The sequence below is a fragment of the Camelus bactrianus genome, chromosome 1, assembly GCF_048773025.1.
Source record: "Camelus bactrianus isolate YW-2024 breed Bactrian camel chromosome 1, ASM4877302v1, whole genome shotgun sequence".
In the NCBI taxonomy this organism is placed as follows: domain Eukaryota; kingdom Metazoa; phylum Chordata; class Mammalia; order Artiodactyla; family Camelidae; genus Camelus; species Camelus bactrianus.
The window spans coordinates 105590447-105599557 of NC_133539.1; the positions used below are offsets into that span (position 1 = coordinate 105590447).

At 50.3% G+C, this 9111-nt stretch overlaps 1 long non-coding RNA gene across 1 annotated transcript; it reads right to left on the reverse strand.

Annotated features, from left to right (window-relative positions):
• Positions 1–505: 505 nt before the first annotated feature.
• Positions 506–7244, reverse strand: LOC123616083 (uncharacterized). The gene is made up of 4 exons (XR_006723939.2): positions 6893–7244; positions 4742–4947; positions 1208–1420; positions 506–942 (listed from the first exon to the last, which is right to left on the reverse strand). It is a non-coding gene; the product is annotated as an uncharacterized LOC123616083 (long non-coding RNA).
• Between the last annotated feature and the right edge of the window lie 1867 nt (positions 7245–9111).

Genomic DNA, 9111 nt, shown 5'->3' on the forward strand with positions numbered 1-9111 from the left:
TCATCAGTGCTTCTGCATATGTGGTTCCCTCTGCCTGCAAGCTGTCTCCCTTCTCCCCTCCTTTGGGTTAATTCCCATTTCTTCTTCAGTTCTCCGCCTCAAGTCGCTTCCTCCAGGAAGTCCTCTCTGAATCCCAACTAAGTTAGACTTGCCCCCTGTACTCCTAGCTCCTTGCTCTCCTCTTTTGTAAAAGAGTTTCATCACTCTTGAAATGACTCATTTGGCAGTAACTCCAAGTTCCCTGAAAGCAAGAATTTGTTCATTGTTCATTTTCCCCAGCACAACTCCTGGCTCACAATGGGAGCTTAATAAATATTTCATAAAATAGTATCTGAATAAGCATCTTAATAGCTCTGAGAAGCCCATGATAAACACACCTGTTTAACTTTGTATAAATCAGTGTTTTTGAAGCACATGTGCACTCGGAATCCTTTTATACACACACACACTTAATAATATGAGGAACACGAACTCAAAGGAGCCATTTACAAAGCTCTTATCTAAAAAGTTTCTTTCCCAGATTTTTACTTCAGTAAACACCCTTATACATAAACCCATACAAGCCAGTGCTTTTGTGGGATAGATTCCCAGCAGTGGTACTGCTGGGTCAAATGGTATGTGTCCTTTTTATTCTAATCGATGTTACCAGATTGATTTTTTTTTTAAGTAAATTGAATTTTTTGAAAAAAGACAATCTCATAGAGCGGCTTAAATTTTCATTTCCTTACTCCTTTGCAGGGAGGCACCTTCATTTATCTTTCATACAAGCCAAAGCAGTATCTCTCTCTTCATTTCAGTAGGTAATCTGTGAGGAAGAATTTCAGGAGCTCCGTCTCCACAGAGAGACCCAGCAGTCAGTAGGTAAACGTTATTCCCGGATTGCTGGGTGCCTTCGTCAAGGATTCTTTTTTCTTTTTGTACACAGGAACTCCTCGAAGTCACCTAAATAACATGTAAACAAGGTTCTCGAGAAACTAGAGAGAAAGAGGAAATTGACATTCCCCCACCTCCCCCCCCCGCCCCCTCCCCATCCCGCTCCTCCTCCTCTTCCTCTAATGCTTCCTCCCTCGCTGCCCCCTCCCCGGACTGGCTTCTAGGAGCCTCACCTGCTGCTCATCACCCAGCAGCCGCACACCTGCGTCCACGTGACCCCCCCCCACCCTAAACCCTGCCTCAGTGTCACAAATCTAGAATTTCAGAGACTCACTGGCCCGGGATGGACTTGTCCACCTAGTCCACGTGGCGGTGATTTTTCTGCAAGGGCAGAGGGTGGTCAGGGAGGAAAGGGATGGACACTTCCAACACCCAGGTAAGCGCCCACAAAATCCCAAAGTGACCCGGCCGTTTGGGTACGCCCCTCCTGCTCCTGCTCTGCTGAGGCCGTGCCACAGGAAGGGATGCTGGTGGGAGACACATGCTCCTGGAGGGAGAAAGGGAAGGAAGGGTGGGATGGCAGCCAGGTGTCAATCACTCCTTCTTCACTCCCCCCCTCCACTGTGGGCGGATGGGCCGGGGTCAAGGGCAGGCTGGGCAGAAGCTAGATGGAGTCCACTCCACCCCGACCCCTACCCCTGCCCCAGGCCCACAGGCATGGGCTTGAGTCCTGTGGGTCTGGGAGAGCCTGGCTTCCCTGGGGAAGGCAGAGTAAGTGAGCTGCAGCTGGACTTGTGAGTCCCTTAGCGGGATCCTGCAGAGGACGCAGGTCTTCCTTCCCGAGGAGAGGCTGCATCAAGCTCGGGACATGGCGTGTCGAGCCAGGTGCAGGTCTTAGTCCCCTGCAGCAGCCCAGGGCATTGTCTGGACCCTCACAACACCCCTGGGAGCCCTAACTTGGCCAAAACCCAACTGGCTTCTTGGCAGAAGCACGGCAAGTTTGTGCAAACGGATGTTTGTGAAGTGAGGGTGGATTTCCCTGGCATCTCAAGATGTCATGTTGTCCAGAGACCTTCCTAACCTCTGCCACGACCTCCCTCCCACCAAGCCGGGGAGCGCCTCTGCTTTATAACCCTACGGCCCCTGCAAGCCCCACTGTCACAGCCCCAGCCGCCCTGGTTGCCCCCGTTTCCATGGCTGTCTCCCCACCCTGACTGCACCCTGAGCCTGCTACCGAGTCCAAGCTCATACTGCTCACAGCACAACAGGCCAGTAAATCAAGAGACAAGGTGTTGGGGTAAGGAAGGGTGACTTTATTTGGAAAGCTATCAGACCGAGAAGATGGTGGACTAGTGCCCCAAAGAACCATCCTCCCTGAGTTAGAATTCAAGCTTCTTTTACACTAGAAGAGGCAGGGGTTAAAGTCCTGGTTGGGGGATGTGTTCATTGCTTCCTTCCTGCAGCCATTCACAAGTAAGCCTGGTCAGGAAGTTTCCTGTGAACTAAACAAAGGTATTTTAGCTTAATGCTCATCACCTGGGAGGCAGGGTTCCCAGAGATGGGCCGTTATGTATAGTTTTAACTTACAGGCAACATCCCTTTAGTGATTAACTTGTAGCAAAAGCAATAGAACACAAAGGTTAAAGTAAAAGAAACAGATCCAATATGGGGTCAGATCTGTTCCTCCCTAGTGCAAGAGGACAAGGCTCAGGGTCTCACAGTGCTGGGGCCACGTGCCCCACAGATGGACATCCAGATGACCTGGTGAAGGCCTGGCGCACACTGCCCCTTCCTAACGGCACCTTGAATTCCTTTTAAGGATTTTCCTCACTGGCTTCAGTCTGGCCAGGCATATCCAGGGGCTCACTCCCCAGAATTTAAATCCGGAACACAGCTACCACTAAAAACGGCTGGGGCTGGTCTGTCCTGGTGGTCTGGTCCTAACCAGTTCCCCACACAGGGTCCCATTTGTCTTTCCTGTCTCCTGTCCCAAGATTCTTCGTAATCCTTCCAGTAAGTTTCCTTATTTCCTAAATTCTCCATAATTTGTTTCTGTTGCTTGTAGCTAAGGGAAGAGTGGGGGAGAGGAGGAGGAGGAGGAAGGAAGGAAGGAGGCAGGGAAAAAAGGAAAACTAACTCAAACACACAGTGAGTGAACGAGTGAGACCAGAGCACAGTCCAGCTGGAAAGCCTGGCAGCAGTGGACTGGGTGATGGTGGCAGTGATGAGCAATAGTGTCTTCCTGGAAGAGCCAGGCCAAGCCCATTCATGTCCATGTTAACACTGGGCCAGCCATGGACATGATTTCAAATCTTAGCACTTACACATGCTCACAGGGTCCTCCCATGGTGCTGATGACTAACACTACCAAGCTCCTGCTAGTAGAGGCAGGAAAGCCAAGGCCCTGCCCCCAGGTTGCTCCCAGGCTCTTGGGAGAGCCCAGTATCCAGTGCACACCCAGCATCCTCCAGTGCTGAGCCAGGGTGCAGGGAAGGGGCCAGGACAACAAAGCAGTAAAGAGGCCAGAAGTCGGGTCTTCAAAATACAGGGAGCACAAGAATCCTCTGCAGAGCCTGGTCAAAGTGCCCTTTTCTGGCCTCACCCAGACTGTGAGTCAGTAAGCTGGAGTGAGCTGGGGATCCAAGTTGTCACAAAACCCCAGGACAGAGACAAGTGGTCTCTCTTTGGGATATACTATCTGAGAGTCGGGAAAAGGAAGAAGAAATGCAGAAGGGTGTGTCCTCTGTAGAGCTTTTAGAAGATGCAGAGCATCTGCCCTTCACCCCTTCCAAGGCCATTCTTCCTAAAATTTCTTTATATGGAGCTGCTGTCCCTCTGGTATCAAGAACCGTCAGCATCCTCTCAGCACCTCACAGGAAAAGACCCAGCTCCTCAGTCAGCATTTGAGCCCCCAAGCCCAGTCACTCCATTTTGCTCCTGCCTGTCTTCTGATGGCTCATCCACGAACCCTCGCCTCTGACAGCTTCAAATCCTGTCTGCCTCTATTAACAGCCACAGGTTTCCCACTTCTGAACTTTCGTGTGGGCCATTTCTCTAACCTGGGACACCCAGCCCGCCTCTCTAAGCCTCTCTGCACATCACTCACTCCTCAGGATCCTCTCAAGCTCCACCTCCTAGAACACCCTCCCTCCTGATCTGGTCCCCGGGGACCTCCCCTCCTCCAAGCTCTTGTTGGGACTGCTTTGTATTAGGTGACTGAGGCTGACAAGGGATTTTCTGTCCCTCTGAATCAGAGAAGGGTCAGAGTGTCAATAAGGAGAAATTCATTCAAACTGCCTGACCTGGAAAGACTGGAATGGACTGGGGGTGGTCAGGGTAGGCAGATTTCCAGACCAACTCTGAGTTGGACTGTGAGGGTCCCCTCCCCTCACCCCGCATGGATTCTCAGTGCACACAGGGCAAGTCAGCCCAATCCCAAGCCCAAAGTTGACCAGCTGTACTCCTGTTTCATTGCCCCTTTCCTCCCGGAACCTCCTTCCTTGCTCTGTCTTCTCTGCCGCAAGCTGCATGGTGCCCCCCTGACCTTGGATCCAACATGGTTGCCCGGTCATCCAGAGACCCAAACACCCTGGTTTCCTCAGTTCCTCAGGTGGACCCCAGATCAACAGAAAGAACTCACTGGAAGATGTGAGCTCAACAAAGATCGAAACCCACCTCACACCTCCAAGGAGGCAGCACAGAGAAATCCCTCCAGAGCAGTAACCACAGAAAAGGACACCTCCTTTGGGATTACACAGAACTGAGTTAGAACCATGCTATTTTTTGACTTAAAACTGTGTAGACTTGAGCCTTAATCTCTCCAACTTGGTTGTTTATATCTATAAAAGAGTGATGGGAGAATACCTACCCATCATGAGGCTCAATGATTAAATCAGATCATGGTCACAACACGTGTCACAGGAGCCCTCACACAAGGGCTGGGTTCATCGTCACCATCATCTTCATCAGGCTTTGTGGAAGGGAAGATTTCAAGCTGCTCCTTGATGCTTCTCACACCCTGTTGTCATGCAACCATCTCTCGTCTGGGGCTGCTCTACATCCGCTCAACGTCTGCTAAGGAAAGTAAAGGCAAACGCCTTGGCCAGGGCCCCAGAAGTCCAAATGCAGAGACAGTTCCTCCAAGCAGAGGCAAGCAAGAGTTTGAATATGCTACTCCCTTGATTCTTTGCATCAATGAGCCTTTAATGCGAAACAAATCAGTCTACATCTCAGTGGCTTAAAACGAGAACCATTTCTTATTTCTCATGAGTCTAGCAGTTAGCCAGGTGCTTCTGGGCCACGATCAATTGATCTTGGCTGGTCTCACTCACATGTTTGGTTCCAAAAGGTGTCTGGAGGCCTCGCCCAGACCTACTACAACATCCCTTCTGCCACAAAATCTATTGATCAGAACAAGTCATGAGGCCACCCCAGATTCAAGGGGTGGGGAATCACCCCCCTCTCTCCATAAGTGGAGCAACAAAGTATTGTGCATTGTAGCCACTTTTGCAGCTCCCCACAGGCCTCCAGCTTTTCTCTGCATCCTTTATAGTTCCTAGTTACGCCCTGAAGTGAGAAACTCTGTGTTAAAATAAAAATGGATGGATGGTTGGAAGGATGGACAGGAGGATGGCTGGGTGGGTAGGCAGTGCTGGCTAGGAGTGAGTGGGCAGGGAGACGGGCCAGTGGGCGGTGTGCTGGAGCGTGGGTACAAGGAGGAAGTTTAGATGGTGGAGGATTTGTGGATGGTGGGCAGATGACTTCCACATCCTGCTCTCATCCCTAGAGCCCAGGGGCGTGGCGACACAGGAACAAGACTTGCCATTGTGCACCCCGGTGATCCTCTGGAAGGCGGATGAGTCATTCCCTGCCCACGGCATCCACCGTATGCCCTGTTCCTCCTGGGCTGGCTGGCCTGCACAGAGGCTCATACCCAGGGCCCATTAGCATGACTGCATGTCTCTGCCATCCTCCTCTCCTTCCTGGTGACACTCTTGTACTGTACTTTTCAGTGGCTCCCCATTTCCTACAGGATAGAGGCCAAGTATCTTGCTAGGGTGTCTAAAGCTCCCCATGGCCTGGCCCCCCTTGTCTCTCCAACATTTCCTTCCACTGTGTCAAGCCATGCCATCCCTCCCACCCGCTCTGCTCCCCCTTAGCCATGCTGCAGCCACACGTCTCCCTGGAAATGCCAGGTTTTCCTACACCTCCCTGATTTTGCATGTGCTCTTCCCTCTCGGGAGTGCCCTCTCCACCCTCAGTCAGGCAAATGCCTACTTGTCCTCCAAGACTTAGTCCCTGAGCTCAACCACCATCTTGTCCTTGAAGCATCTTGTACAAGCCTCTACTTGTTACATTTATCCTTCACTAGCCTTAAGGTCCTTGGGGTTGTGTCCGTGGAAACGTGGCAGTATCTTCAGCATCCAGCCCAGTTCCAGGCACCCACAAGGCGCCCAGTGAGTGTTTGCTGAAAGCATCCATCACTGGCAGCTTTGACATGTCCCCCTGTTCCCTCAGCGAGTGTCCACTGTGTGTCCAGCTCACCACCAGGTGCTGTGAGACACAGGCACTGACCACAAAGCGCTGACAGCCTCGCTGAGCTGAAGCAGGCAGGCTCACATCTTTGCATGCAATTTCCTGGAAATGAAAGCTCTGCCCGCCTGAGGCAGTGTGAACAAACGCACCAGGACTGGGAGGGCTCAGGGCGCTGGGGACTCAGGGGGAGACCACAGTGAGACCGGAACGTGGGGGCTTTGATGGACGAAGAGGAGGAAAAGAAGGGTGTCCGGGCCAGGGATCTACAGGAGGGGGACTTGGCTGTGAGGACACAGAAGACAGAGCACAAGAGGGTGAGCTGAGGGGAAACTGGTATAGAGTTGAGAAAAGACGTTAAGGACACACAGTCAGAGGCCTCAAATGACAAAGAAGAGATGGAACCTAAAATTTATTGAGGATGTGTGGGCCACACGCTTCAAAACTACGCTATGAGTTGATGGCTCAGAGACATTCAGCTACTTACCCACGATCACACAGCTAGGAAACAGGAGGCCTGGGATTCAAAACCAGCTCTTCATTCTACTGGGCTCTATCAATCCAGAGACAGTTGGCAGTTGGAGCAGGAAGGAAGGTCACAGATGAGCAGGGTATTTACTATGAAGCTTGCAATAATGCTATTTGGAGTGTGTTCTCTGTCCCTGAATCAATGAGCTCCTGGACTATTTCTTCAGTTGTTGGAAACACAAACCCACTAAAAACTGTCCACCTCCACTGCTTCTAAAGAGACAGGACAGAGACTTTGGCCTGGAGGCTAGCCCTGAGCTGAACCGGTGATCCTGGCACCCCCAGACCCCTGCCAGCCTCCCCTCCTAAGCCTTCCCCCTTGTCCAGGTCAGGACAGCCCAGACCCACATTCACTCTCTGGATGTCCCTCAGAGTCCTTGGTCATGTGCTTCCCAAAAATCAATGTATGTCTACCCAGCTGCCTCCTTTTCATCTCTTCATTGTAGAATTTGGCCCCAAGAATGCAAAAAAACATTGGTCTGGCAAGATTTGTTCTTTTTAAACCTGGCCAGAGCCTCACAAAAGTACATTAACCTTTAACTGTTTATAGATTTTTTTCTGCCTAGAATATATGCCCTGTGCTTGCATGTCACATGGGGATTCCAGTCCTGCTCCCATATTGATAACGGCGGGGGAGACTTACATCCTCTCTAGGGTTTTCTTCTGCCGGCTTATTTATCAGAGCCAGCCTGCCAAGAGCCCCAGAGATCTCTGCTTCACTCAGGAGATAATAGGGGGTTTAGACCCTGGGTTTTGGGTCACGCAGGGCCAGACGCAAATTCAGTCCCATGTGACCTCGAGCAAGTCCCAAGCCTCTCTGAGCCTTATTGTCTTCTGAAAATGAAGACTCGAGGGAGGCATATCTTACCAGGGCAGTATCATCAGCACAAAACCCATATATGGTCATAACAATTACTTCTGAAAAGTCCTTGACTCTGCAAGGACTCCCGCCTCCTCACCCCCATCCCTCACCTTTTCCCAGTCTCCCCTTTTCTTCCAAGAGGATAGCTGCCTGCGCTTGCCCTGACCACTAACTCAGCCTTTCTGGCCACCTCCAACCCTCCCTTCCACTCCGATGAGCACCGCAAGAAGGCCTAGGATAAAATACACAAAACCACCGTCCTCCCTAAAAGGCAGGGGTGGGGGGAGTTGTGAATATGTATAATGCATTTTTTTTTTTCAAATTTATTACTGGCCAAAAAGATATGAGTCTCATCAAGGTGAAAAGACAAAATGTATAAATCTTGTGTTAAATGTCAGTGCCTGAAGGCCAAGTACACCAAGTACTTGAGAAAGACTACTCCAAGAGAAAGACAAGTGATTTAAAAAATGTTTAAATAAATTGGCCACTTCGACCCAGCCACTGGCCTAATGGGCTTACTGAAACCAGAGCAAGAACCACGGGGGTTAAGAATCTGCCTACATCTGTCTTCTGTCTAAAACTTGCCAAAGGCTGCTCCTCATTGGCCAGCTTCTCAGATAAAGTGCCTTACCTCCCACTTTAGTCCTTTTGTGGGCATGTCCCAGGGGAGGGATGTCAGATAAATTTCCATCTTTTGGTTACTCTAATACAACCTAATTGCTAATGACATCTCACTGAAAATTTCCTTTAGTAATTGCTTCTGACCAAAACCCATTCCCACATCACTGTCATGACATGGCAAGACATGGAATCAGGACATCTCCAGTCCTTCTATCCACAGTATCTTCCATCGGATGAAATGGCCACTTAAGACCAAAAGCAGACTGAAACTCTAATAAGACTGACTTCTTCATTCCCACCACTAGGAATCTATCCCAAAGATACACTCACAAAAATATAAAAAGACTTCACCTGCTTATTGCTACACCATTTATTATAGCAAAAGCCTGGAAACAACCCACATGTCCATCAGTAGGGGATGGATTCAATAAACACGTCCACACAGTGGAGCCCTCTGCCACTGTCAAAGGGGAGGAGGAAGGTCTGCCTGTGTTGCTGTGAGTGATCTCTAGGATATTGCATTAAATTTTTTCAAAAGTATTTGGTATGCTACCATTTATCTAAGAAAGGGAAGGTACTGTAACCGAGCAGGACCCTGTGAGGTCTTCCCAGGACAGGTCCCTCCCCTCCATGTCCTCTGCCTGCCTCTTGTTTGTAGAAAAGCTACAGTCTCCCAGGCTTCCCCTGAGTCACAA